The sequence below is a fragment of the Diceros bicornis genome, unplaced genomic scaffold (assembly GCF_020826845.1).
Source record: "Diceros bicornis minor isolate mBicDic1 unplaced genomic scaffold, mDicBic1.mat.cur scaffold_77_ctg1, whole genome shotgun sequence".
In the NCBI taxonomy this organism is placed as follows: Eukaryota; Metazoa; Chordata; class Mammalia; order Perissodactyla; family Rhinocerotidae; genus Diceros; species Diceros bicornis.
Genome location: NW_026691656.1, coordinates 1,731,112 through 1,745,091, shown reverse-complemented (window position 1 = coordinate 1,745,091; position 13,980 = coordinate 1,731,112).

The window sequence follows — 13,980 nt, the reverse complement described above, 5'->3', positions numbered from 1 at the left end:
GAGAGACTCAGTTTCCTTGTTTCTCCCATCTACCCATGTTATTAAGCTTGAGGTTATTTTCTCCAGCTAACCTGTCCTGTTAATGATTTGGCCAGCCAAAAGAAATTTAAGGGAAAGGGTGGAAGGGGGTTCTCTCTCTGCCACTGAGAGCCATGAGCTGGGTCCCTCCTTCAGACTTGGCCAGGGACAGCCCATACCCAGAGGCCATCTCCCGGGGCATCCCAGGAAAGGCTCATTGCCAGCCCCCACCCTCTCACCACTGTCAAGTCCCTCGTCCTCCCACGGGATGCCTGGGCAGTTCAGGGACCCGGGTGTGGGAGGCAGAGATAGATCCCACATCTGACACACTGGTTGCAAGGCAGCTTGCACTTCTGACAGTGCCCAGCACACACCCCAGAAAACTTGGCAGCAGGCTCCAGGGATCTTTCCTCCAGAACATGTCCCCTTGGAAGGGGCCTGGCCGAGAAGTATGGGCCGGCCGGCCAGCCAGCTGACTTAGGACAAAGCAGGCGAGCCGAGCCATCCTTCCAGTTGCCCTGGGCTTGGCACTGGCGACCTCAGGAAGAGGGCCTCGCTGGTGTATTCCATCGTGGGTTTCTCCCTAGAGCCATGTCCTGGGCACTAGGAAGGCCAGGCCCTCCTGACTCCAGAGAAGAGGTTGGGACCTGTTGCCAGAAGGGCTTTCCCAGTGTGGCCCTGGCTCCCTGTGCCTGTGGCCTGCTGGGGCCACACTCACTGTTTTGCCATATGCCTGTTTCAGTTCTTCTGACTCCACAGAGTCTCTCCTCCACTTGGCTGGAGTCAACAAGTGCAGGCGTGGGGTGAGTCCATGGTTTTGTTTTTCTAGGAAGAAATGAGGCCCGGCATGAAGCATCTGGGCCAGGCAGAGCCTTGACCTCGCACCCCAGTCTGCCTTTCGCTAACAGGGCCAGACCGACACTTCTAAAGAAGGGAAGCATCCAGCGAGCTGAGTGAAAGTGGTTGGATGGGAGGGAGACAACAGCTGAAACCAAGTCAGGAATGGCGGTGTTCCTTCTTCCTCTTCACCTGGCTGGCACAAAAGAGTGCCCCACCTGGTCTGAGCCTCACGGGTGGGAGAGGCCTTCACTGTGGACCCCTAAGGCCCGACGGCTGTGCAAGCGCCCTTGGCCTGAGTGGTTGAACTCAAGCCACAAGGCTCCCGGAGTGAGCAGACAAAGAATGGCCCACAGGAGTGGTAGGTGAGGTGGGCAGGGTGTGCCTCACCCCTCTCCTCAGGTCCTCGATAAAGGGAGCCACAGAGAGAGCCAGAGAGATGGAAAGAGAGCGAGATCCCTGACCTCTCTTGATTTCAGGTTAGAGTTAAGGTTCACTTTAGCTCCGGGGTGTGATCAGGTTATTGTTAGGGTTAGTGTTACCTTTGGAGTTGGGGTTAGGGTTAGCGTTAGGATTAGGGTTCTGGGTAGGGTTAGGGTTTGGGCTTGGTACGGGTTTGTTTTACATGTAGGGTTAGGTTTAGAATTTAGGGTTAGGATTAGGGTCAGTGGTCAGGTTCTGTTTAGTATTAGAGTTCTTATTAGGTTTCAAGGAGAGTTAAGGTTAGTGTTAGGTTTAGTCTTAGTGTTAGTTTTCAGGTTAGCGTCAGGGTTAGTGTTTGGGCTCGGTATCGGTTTAGGCTCAGGGTTATGGTCGGGTTAGGCTTCAGGTTAGGTTTCAGGTTAGGTTTATGTTTAGGGTTAGTATTTAGATTAGGGTTGTGATTAGGTTTCGGGTTCGGGAAAGTCTTAGCCTAGCGTTAGGGTTAGGGTTAGAGTTAGGACTAGGTTTAGGTTTAGGGTTCAAGTTAGGTTCAGATTTTGGTTAGATTTATGGTTAGGTTTTAGTTTCGGATTAGGGTTAGGGTTAACTTTATGGTTCAATTCAGGGTTAGAGTTAGGGCTAGGTTTAGGATTATGGTTGGGTTTGGATTAGGGTTCGGGTTAGGGTTAGTGTTAGCATTAGGGTTAGAATTATGATTAGAGTTTTAGTTAGGGTTAGCAATAGGGTTCAGGTTAGGGTAAGGTTTAGTTTTAGTGTTAGGGCTAGTGTTCGAATTAGGTTTAGGGTTAGGATTCGGTTTCAGGATCTGGTTAGAGTTAGGGTTAGATTCGGGCTAGGATTAGGGTTATAGTTAGGATTACATTTCGGGTTAGGGCTGCTGGTAGGGTTAGGTTTAATGTTCGTGTTATGTTTAGGGTTAGGTAACTTCAGGGTTGTTTTCGTGTTAGTGTTAGTGCTGGGTTTCGGGTTCATGTTCCAGAAAGATTTAGGGTTATGTTTTGCTTTTGTATCATGGTTATGATTAGGGTTAGTGTTAGGGTCATGTTAACGTTTACGGTGAGGTTAGTGTTTGGCTTAGGGTTAGGGTCAGGGTTTGGTTTCTCAATGGGGTTAGCATTACGGTTGTATTAGGCTTTGGGTTTGTGTTAGTTTTAGGGAAAGTGTTAAGGTTGGGTTTAGAGACAAGGTTAGGGTTGGGGTTCGGGTTCGGGTTAGGGTTATTGTTAGGGTTTGGGTTAGGTTTAAGCTTAGGTTTAGGGCTAGGTTTAGAGTTAGTTTTAGATTAGGGATAGGGCTGGGTTCAGGTTGGATTTGAGTTTGAGTTAGGGTTAGGTTTAGGATTCGGGTTCGGGTTAGGGTTAATGTTAGTTTTCATGTTAGAGTTAGCATTATGGTTACAGTTAGGGTTCATTTTGGAGTTAACGTTAGGGTTAAGGTTAGGTTTAGGCTTAGGGTTCTGGTTAGGGTTATGGTTAGAGTTAGTGTTCGGTTTCGGATCACAGTTAGATTGAGGGTAAGGGTTGGGTTCAGGTTAGAGTTAGGGTTAGCATTAAGTTTAGTTTTAGGGTTAGTGTTTGGTTTACGGTTATGGTTAGTGTTTGGTGTCAGTATCAGGTTAGGTTTACTGTTAGGGTTCAGGTTAGGGTTAGGTTTCGGGTTTGGGTTAGGGTTAGGGTTAGTGTTCAACTTAGGGTTAGTTTTAGTTTTAGGGGTAGGGTTGGGTTCTGGTTTGGTTTAGGTGCAAGGTTCGGTTTAGGGTTACTGTTCCAGTTCATGTTCATTTAGGGTTAGGGTTAGGATTAGGGTTACTGTGAGGTTTAGGCTTAGGTTTACTGTGAGGTTTGTCTTCGGGTTAGGGTTAGGTTTATGTTTTGGGTCAGGATAAGATTAGGTTTATGGTTAGTGTCAAATTAGGCTTTGGGTTAGGATTACTTTTGGGGTCCGGGTTAGGGTTTGGGTTAGGGTTAGGCTTATGCTTAGGGCTAGGTTTAGGGTTAGGGTTGGGTTGAGTTAGGTTTACTGTTAGGGTTCATGTTAGGGTTAGGGTTATGTTTAGTCTTAGAGTTAGTGTTCAGATTAGGGTTCGAGTTAGCTTTCAGGTTCACGTTAAGGTTAAGATTAGTGGTAGGGTTCTGGTTAGGGTTAGGACTAAGGTTCAGGTTAGAGTTGGTTTCAGGTTAGGGTTAGGGTTCGTGTGAAAATTAGGGTTAGTGTTAGTGTTAAGGTTAAGGTTGATTTTATGGTTAGGATTAGGGTCAGGGTATGGTTACAGATTCAAGATTGGATTAAAGTTAGGTTTAGGATCGGGTTAATTTTAGGATTAGGGTTTGGGTTATGGATTGGTTTAGGGGCAGTGTTAAGGTTAGGGTTATCATTAAGGTTTGGGTTAGAGTTAGGATTAGTTGGCTTATGATTAGGGTTAGGCTTCATGTTAGCGTTAGTGTTAGGTTTAGAATTAGTGTTCAGATTAGGGTTAGGTTTCTGGTTCAGGGTCGGGTCGGATTAGCGGTAGGGTTCGTGTTAGGGTAATGGCTAGGTTTCATGTTAGGGTTGGGTTTGGGTTAGGCTTAGGGTTCTGTTGAGCGTTATGGTTAGTGTTAGGGTTAGCATTGTGATTATGCTTATGATTAGGTTTAGTATTCGGGTTAGGGCTAGGGTTAAGGTTCAGCTTAGATTTAAGCTTAGAGTCTGGTTTAGTGTTACAGTTAGTGTTCTAGTTAGGTTTAGGTTTAGGATCATGGCGAGGGTTCAGGTACAGTTTGTGGTTAACCTTAGGTTTCATGTTAGTGTAAAGTTTAGGGTTAGAATTAGGGTTAGGGCTAAGGTTAGTGTTAGGTTTGGGTTCGCTTAGGGTTAGCATTAGGGTTACGGTTAGGTTTAGGGTTAAGTTGTGGGTCGGGTACGGCTTAGGCTGAGGGTTACTGCTAGGGTTTGAGTTATGGTTAGGCTTAGAGTTAAGTCTAGGTTTAGTTTTAGGGTTGGGTTGGGTTAGGGTAAGGGTTAAGGTTCTGGTTAGGTTTATGGTTAGTATTAGTGTTAGGTTTCAGGATAGTGTTAGGCTGAGGGTTACTGTTAGGGTTATGGTTAGGCTTATGTTTAGATTCCAGTTAGGTCTAAGTTTTGTGTTCGGGTTAGGGTTTGTTTGAGGGTTAGTGTTAGGGTTATATTTCAGGTTACAGTTAGGTTTAGGTTTCAGGTTAGCATTAGGGTTGGGGTTAGGGCTAGGGTTATGGGTATGGTTAATGTTAGGGTTAGGGTACGGGCACCGGTTTTATTTAGGGTTAGTGTTAGTGTTTAGGGTTATGGTAGGATTAGGGTTAGTGTTAAGGTTATGATTACGGTTCGGTTTCAGGTTACATTTAGCGTTAGGGTGGGATTATGCTATTGTTTATGGTTACGATTTGGTTTGGGTTAGGGTTAGGCTTAGGGATATGGTTCATGTTAGGCTTAGGGCTAGTGGTCGGGTTAAGGGTTGGTTGGGTTAGGTCTAGGGTTTGGTTTAGGTTTAGGCTTAGTTCTAGGGTTAGAGTAAGTGCTCGGGTTAAGGTTAGATTATGATTAGAGTTCTGGTTAGGGTTAGTATTTGGGTTTGGGTTCAGTTTAGGGTTAGCATTCAGGTTAGTGTTAGAGTTAGGTTTAGGGTACGTGTTAGGTTTAGGGTTATAGTTATAGGGTTATAGGGTTAGTGTTGTGGTTCGTGTTAGTGTTAGGATTCATGTTCGAGTTTGAGTTATGGTTCGTGTTTGTGTCAGGGATACAGTTCTGGTTAGGGTTTGGGTGAGGTTTAGTGTTTGGTTTTGGATTGGGTTTAGGGTGCGAGTTACTGTTAGTTTCAGGGTTTGTGTTAGGGTTAAGGATAGATTTAGTGTTATGTTTAGGGTTAGGGCCATTGCTAATGTTAGTGCTAAGGCTACGGTTAGTTCTAGAGCTTGGTGAATGTTTACGGTTCGCTCTAGAGCCAGGGTTAGGGTCAGGTCTAGGACTGGTTTAGGGTTAGGTCCAGAGCAAAGAGTAGACTTGGTGTTACAATTAGGGTTAGGCGTATTTTTGATTACGGCTAAGGTTAGTGTTAGGGTTAGTGTAAGGGTTAGGGTCATTGCTAGGGTTAATGTTAAGTTTAGGGTTATGTCTAAGGCTTGGTCAAGCATTAAGGTGTGGGCTAGGGCTAGCGTTAGCGTCCTGTCTAAGACAATATGAGGGTTAGGATCAGGGTTAAGGTTATGTTTAGGTTGAGGTTTACCGTTTGGGTTAGGGTTAGTGTTGCTTAGGGCTAGGGTAGGGTTACTTTTAGGGCTAGGGCTGGGTTATGATTAGCTAAGGATGGGTTATAATTACATAGGGCTAGGATTAGTGTTATGGTTATTATTAGTGTTAGGGGAGGTTGTTTGAGTCAGGGATGGGGCTGGTTTTGAGGTTATGGCTAGGGGTAAGATTAGGATTAGGCCTGACGTTAGTGTTAGGTGTGCCTTAGAATTGGGACAATGGAAAGGGTAGTAGTAGGCATAGGGCTTTGGTTTGGATTAGGAGGAGGGTTGGAGTTAGTGTTATGCTAGTGTTAGGGTTACTGTTAGGGCTGGGGCTAAGACTAGGGTTAAAGTTAGAGTTAGAGTTAGCTTAGGGTTACAGTTAAACTGAGTGTTAGCGGAAGGCATACGATTAGGGTTAGTGCTATGGCTAGTGTTAGGGTTTGCGATAAGCTTAGGCTTAGAGCTAAAGTTGGATTCATCCTACCTAAAGTTGGGTTCATCCTAACCCTAAAAATAAATCTAGCCATAAACTTAATGAGAAACCTAACCCTAAATATAATAATGAAAGCTAGCCTTAATCCCAGCCCTAACGAAAACTCTTGCCATGACACTAACCCTAACACTACCCCCACACCTAACCTTCACCCTAACCCTACACATAACCCAAGCGTAACCCTAACCCTAACCATTGCTGTAGCCCTAAACCAGTCCTAAAGCAAAACCTAGCCCTATTTCTAATCCTATACCTACCGGTAAACCTAACCTTAACCGAAACTCAAATCACCTCCCCTATCACTAATAATAACCATAACACTAATCCTAGCCCTAGCTAATCATAACCCAGCATTAGCTAATCATAACCCAGCCCTAGCCTTAAGAGTAACCCTAACCTAGCCCTATGCAACACTAACCCTGAACCAAACGGTAACCCTCACCCTAAACCTAACCTTAACCCTAAACTTAACCCTCACATTGTCCTAGATCTGATGCTAATGCTAGCCCTAGCCCACACCTTAATGCTTGACCAAACCTTAAACATAACCCTAAACTTAACATTAACCCTAGCAATGGCACTAACCCTTACACTAACCCTAACACTAACCTTAGCCGTAACCAACAATAAGCCTAACCCTAATTGTAACACCAAGCCTACTCTTTGCCCTGGACCTAACCCTAAACCAGTCCTAGACCTGACCCTAACCCTGGATCTAGAAGGAAACGTAAACCTTCACCAAGCCCTAGATCTAACCCTTACCTTAGCATTAACACTAGCAATGGCCATAACTCTAACATTTACCCTAACCCTAACCTTAACCCTAACTAACAATAATCCTTACCCTAATTGTAACACCAAGCCGACTGCTTACCCTGGACATAACCCAAAATCAGTCCTAGACCTGACCCTAACCCTGGCTCTAGAAGGAACCATAAAAATTCACCAAGCCCTAGAACTAATCCTAACCTTAGCACTAAGACTAGCAATGGCCCTAACCCTAAACATCACAATAAATCTGTCCCTAACCCTAACACAAACCCTAAAACTAACATTAACATGCACCCTAAGCCTAACACAAAACCCAATTCTAAACCTAACCCAAACCCTAACCAGAAATGTATCCCTGACCCGAACATGAAACTTAACTTTAACCCAAACATGAACCCTAACACTAACCCGAACCACAACACTAACCCACACTATAACCCTAAGCCTAACATGTACCCTAACCCTAACCCGAACACTAACTTGAATGCTAACCCTAAACTGAACCTAAACACAACACTAACACTAAGCCAAACTCTAATCCTAATCTAACCCTAACCCGAACACTTACTCTAACCCTAGAGCTAACCCTAAACCTAAACCAAACCCTAGCCTTAACCCAACCAACCCCTAACCCAAGCACTAGCCCTAACCCTAACAGTAACCTTCATCCTAACACTATCCTGAAACCTAACACTAATCCTAACCATAAGCCTAACCAGAACCCTAACCCTTACCCTAACCCAACCCACCGGTAACCCTAAAACTAGCCTTAACTCTAAGCCTAATCATAAACCAAATCCTAGCAGTAACCCTAACCCTAACCCGAACCCAAACCCTAACTAACTCTAAACCTAACCTGAACCCTAAATCTAACCCGAAACCTAACCCTAACCCTAATGCTAACACAAATCCAACACAATCCTAACGCTAACCTTAGCCCTAAGCCTAATTCTAACCCTAAACTGTACACTAACATGAAACCTATCGTTAACCGTAACCCGTAACCTGAACCCTAACCATGATACTAACATTAAATAACTAGAAAACTAAGCGTAACACTAAGCCGCACTCTAAACTTAACCCTGAGCTGAACCCTAACCCTAGCTCTAACCCTAAGCCTAATCCTAACCCGAATCCAGAATCTAAGCCTAAGCATAATCCCAATCCTAACCCTAACCCTACCCTAACACTAATCCTAACCATAAGCCTAACCAAAACCCTAACCCTTTCCCTAACCCAACCGAATCGTAACCATGAACCTAGCCTTAACTCTAAGCCTAACCATAACCCAAACCCTAGCAGTAACCCTAACCCTAACCCGAACCCGAACCCTAAATCTAAACCTAACCCGAACCCTAAATCTAACCCTAACCCTAATGCTAACACTAATCCAACCCAATCCTAACCCTAACCTTAGCCCTAACCCTAATTCTAACCCTAAACTGTGCACTAACATAAAACCTAATGTTAACTGTAACCCGTACCTGAACCCTAACCATGATACTAAACCTAAACTTAACTAGAACACTAGCCTTAACACTAAGCCGCACTCTAAACTTAACCCTAAGCTGACCCTAACCCTAGCCCTAAACCTAAGCCCAACTTTAGCCCGAATCCTAAACCTAATCCTAAACATAAACCCAACCATAACTCTAACTCTAACCCTAACACTCAAACGAATCCTAACCCTAACCCAAACGCAACCCTAACTTGAAACTTAGCCATTACCCTAACACGAACCCTACTGCTAATCCTAACCCTAACCTGAACCCGAAAATTAATCCTGACCCTAATATGAACAATAATTCTAAACCTAACCCTAACACTAACGTTAACATGAAGCCTAACCTTAACCATAAGCCAACCTAATCCTAACTCTAACCCAAACCTTAATGATAACCATTACCCTAACCTAAAACTGAACCCTAAATCTAACACTACCCCTAAACCTAAGCTTAACCCAAACCCTAACCCTAAAATTAACCCGACACTAACCCTAACTTTAATTCATGTTTGAACCAGAAACCATACCCTAACCCTAATACTAACCATAACCTCAACCCTAAATCTATCCCTAACACTAAACATAACCTAAAACCAACACTAACTGGAACCCCAGTCCTAACCCTAACCCAAACCCTACGGCTAATCCTAACCCTAACCCGAACCTGAAAGCTAACCCTAACCATAATGTGAACACTAACTCTAAGACTAAACATAACCCTAGGGCTAACATGAACCCTAACAGTAACCCTAACCCAACCCAACCCTAACCCTAAACCTAGCCCTAAGCATAAGCCTAACCCTAACCCAAACCCTAAACCGAACCACAAAAGTAACTCTAACCTGAAGCCTAATCCGACACTAAGCTTAAGCCTAATCTTATCCCGACCCAAAACCGAAACCTAACCCTAATCCGAAGGCAAACCTCACAATAAACCTAAGCCTAAACCTCAGAGTAACCCTAATACTAACCCTAATTCTAACATGAACATGAACCGGAAAGCTAACCCTAAACTGAACCTAGCCCTAAACCGAACCAGAACCCAACCCTACCGCTACAACTAACCCTAACCCTAAGGTGAACACTAACCCTAACCCTAAGCCTAACCATAACCCTAACCTTACCCTAACCTTGACTCTAACCCCATCCTTAACCCTTTCCCTAAAACTAATACAAACCCAAAGTCTAATGCGACCGTAACCCTAACTCCATCGAGAACGCAAACCCTAACCCTAACCCTAAACTAAACACTAATCTCACCCTAAACCTTAACATAACCCTAACAGTAACCCTAATCCTAACCATGACAAAAAAACAAAACATAACCCTAACCCTATCTGGAACATGAACCCGAAACCTAGCCCTAACTCTAACCCAAAAACAACCCTAAGTTTACCTAACTGTAAACATAGCAGGAAAATTAACCCTAACCCTACCAGCAGCCCTAACCCGAACTGTAACCCTAAATATAACCCTAATCCTAGCCCAACTCTAACCCTAACTCTCACCTGATCCTGAAACCGAACCCTAACCCTAACTCTAACTCGAACACTAGCCCTAACACTAAAAATAACATTAACCTAACCTGAACCCTATTGCTAACCCTAAACCTAACCCGAACTCTAACCATAATTCTAGCCCTAATGTTAACACTAACCCTAACCGAAACACTAATCCAACCAAACCATAACCCTAACTCTAAGCCTAAATTGAACCCTAATGTTAACCCTAACCCTAATCCAAAACTAAAACCTAACACTAACCCTAACCATAATCTGAACTCAACCTTAACCCTAAACCTAAACCTAGCCTTAACTCTAAACCTAACCTTAACAAGAAACCTAATGCTAAAGCTAAGACTTTCCCGAACCCGAAACCTAATCATAACCCTAATCCTAATACTAACCCTAAACTTAAACCTAACCCGAACCTTAACCTGAATCCTAACCATAACAAGAACCCTAACACTAACCTGAAGCCTAACCCGACCATAACCCTGAGCCAAAACCGATACCGAAACCAAATAACCTTGACCCTAACCAGAAAACTAACACTAACACTAATCCTAACTCTAACTTGAAACCTAATACTAACTCTAAAACTAAACTGAACCCGACCACTGACCCTAATCCTAACCCTAACAGTAACCCTAAATTCTAAACCAAACCCTACATGTAAAACAAACCCGTACCAAGACCAAACCGTAACCCTACCCAGAACCCTAACCCTAACGCTAACCCTAACCCTAACCCCAATGGTAATACTAACCCTAACAATAACCTGATCATACCCCAAAGCTAAACGGAACCATAACTCTAACCTGAAATCTAGAGAGGTCAGGGATCTCTCTCTCTCTCTATCTCTCCGGCTGTCACTGTGTCTCCCTCTCTCGGGGCCCACAGGTGAGGAGGGGAGGCGCACCCTGCCCACCTCGCCTACCTCTCCCGTGGGCCATTCTTTGGACTCTCCCGGAGCACTGTGAATTGAGTTCAACCACTCAGGCCAAGCAAGCATGCACAGCAGTTGGGCTTCAGGCGTCCACAGTGAAGGCCCTGTCCGCCAGTGAGGCTCAGACCAGGTGGGGCGCTATCTTGTGCCGGCCAGTTGAAGGTGAAGAAGGAACACCACCCTTCTTGACTTGACTTCAGCTGTTGTCTCCTTCCCATCCGACCACTTTCACTCAGCTCGCCGGATGCTTCCCTTCTTTGGAAGTGGTGGTCTGGCCCTGGTAGCCAAAGGCGGACTGGGGTGCGAGGTCAACGCTCTGCCTGGGCCAGCTGCTTCATGCCAGGCCTTATTTTTTCCTGGAAAGACAAAACCATGGTCTCACTCCACGCCTGCACTTGTCGACTCCAGCCAGGTGGAGGAGAGGCTCTGTGGAGTCAGAAGGAGCGAAACAGGCATATGGCAAAGCAGTGAGTGTGGCCTCAGCAGGCTTCAGGCCCAGGGAGCTGGGGCCACACTGGGACAGCCTTTCTGGCAACAGGTCCCAGGCTCTTCTCTGGAGTCAGGAGGGCCTGGCCTTCCTAGTTCCCAGGCCATGGCTCTGGGGAGAAATCCACCATGAAGGGCACCAGTGAGGCCCTCTCCTTGAGGTTGCCAGTGCCAAGCCCAGGGCAACTGGAAGGATGGCTCGGCTCGCCTGCTTTGTCCCAAGTCGAACAGCTGTCTGGCCAGCCCATACTCCTCGGCCAGGCCCCTTCCAAGGGAACAAGTTCTGGAGGACAGAGCCCTGGGGCCTGCTGCCAAGTTTTCTGGGGTGTGTGCTAGACACTGTCAGAGATGGAAGCGGCCTTGCTACTTATGTGCCAGACCTGGGAATTGGCTGCCTCCCACACCCGGGTCCCTGAACTGCCTGGGCCTCCCAAAGGAGGATGATGGACTTGGCAGTGGCGAGAGGGTGAGGGCTGGCAGTAAGCATTTCCTGGGATGCTCTGGGAGATGGCCACTGGGTAAGGGCTGTCCTTGGCCAGGTCTGAGGGAGGGACCCAGCTCAGGGCTCTCTGTGGCAGAGAGAGAACTTCCTTCTGCCCTTTCCGTTATATTTCTTATGGTTGGCCAAATCATTAACAGGACAGGTTAGCTGGAGAAAATAATCTCAAGATTAATAACATGTGTAGATGGGAGAAACAAGGGAAACTGAGTCTCTCAACACAACGCAGAGATTCTCGTCTTCAATACTACCTTCAGTTCAAGACAAAGGAGGATGTTGGAGGTGAGGTTTTCAGATTTGAGAGGGGAAGAAGACCATTCTCATGGATAGGGACATGGAAACCTTTGAAAGTTTTCCCCTGTTCTGGCATCAGGTCCTGAAGGGACAGCATGGAAGTGACAAGGAACCAACTTCTCTGTGGTGGGGCTGGCCCAGGGGAGGACATGGGGGTGGCGAGGGGAAGTGGGATGGTGTGTGAGTTGGCACCAGTGGTGGAGGCAGTGACTCATAGTTCAGAGATCTCTCTCTCTCTCTCTGTTTCTCTGTGTCTCTCTCTTTCTCCCTCAGGGACCTGAGGAGAGATGTGGACTCAACCTACCCACCTTGCCTACCTGTCTCATGGGCCCATTTTTCTCTGGCCGCTCAGGGACCCCTGTGGGCTTGGGTTCAATGTGTCAGGCCAATGGCGAAGGCACGGCCACCGGGCCTCGGGGGTCCTCATTGAATGCTTCACCAGCCTGCTGGTCTCTGACCAACTGGGGCACTCTCTCGCACCTGCCACGTGCAGGTGAAGAAGGAACGCTGCCTTTCTAGACTTGGCTTCAGCTGTTGTCTCCCTCCTATCACCCCACAGCCACTCAGGTCACCAGCCGCTTCCCTTCTTTGGAAGTGGTAGTCTGGCCCTGGTTGCCAAGGTGGACTGGGGTGCGAGGTCAAGGCTTTGCCTCAGCCAGCTTCTTCGTGCTGGGCCTCATTTCTTACTGGAATGACCAAACTAATGGCCTCACCCCACGCCTGTACTTTTCAACTCCAGCCAGGTAGAGGAAAGCCAATGTAGAGTCACAAGTGCGGAGACAGGCATATGGTAAGGCAGTGAGTTTGGCCCCAGCAGGACGGAGGCCTAAGGATCTGGGACCACCCTTGGAGTTCCCTTCAGGCGACAGATCCCAGCCTCTTCTCTGGAGTAGTGAAGCCCTGGTCCTCCAATTGCCCAAGGTTGGGTTAACCCTAACCTTAACCCTAACCGAACCCCGAACCCAAATCCTATCCATAACTCAAACCTTAACCCTAACTCTAAACCTAACACTAACACTAACCCGCATGCTAATACTAAGCCTAAACTGAACCCTAACCCTAAATACAACACTAACTGAAACAAAACCCTAAATCTAAACTGAACCTGAAACCTAACCCTAACACTAAAGAAAGCCCAAACCATAGCCTAAACCTAACACTGACTCGAGCTACCCATAACTCCAAACTGAACCGAACTCTAACGATAACCCTAACCCTCACCAGAACCCCCACCATTAGTGTAAACAGAACAGTAACACTAACCCATGCCTGCATGCTAATTCTAAACGGTACCAAAAACCTAACCCTAACCATAACTAGAGCCTGAATGCTAACTCTAAACTGAAACAGAAGCCTAACCCAAACCATAAAGCTAATCTGAACAATAAACGTGTCCCTAATACCTAACCCGAATACAATCCTAACTGTTACTGAAACTGAATCCTAACCCAAACACTAACACTAACATGAATACTATGCCTTGCCCTAAACAGAACCCTAATGCTAACTCTAACCCTAACAGTAACACTAACTCTAACCCTAACCTGATCATATCACTAAATTTAAACTGAATCAGAACACTAACCTAAAATGTAGCTGAATCCTAACCCTAACCCTAACCAGAACCCTGACACCAACAATAAACCTAACCTTAATTCCAATCCTAACCCTAACACTAACCCTAACCATAACATTAACGCGAATCATTAACCTATCTATAACCTGAGCCGTAAACCAAACCATAAGTCTAACCCTAAACCTGACCATAATGCTAAACCTAACCTGAATCCTAGTGCTAACCCTAACAAGAAGCCTAACACTAACACTAAAACTAACCAGATCCCGAACCCGAACCCTAAGCCTAAACCTAACCCTAACCCTCATCTGAAAACTAACTATAACACTAAACCTATACCTAACCCAAACCATAAGCTTAACC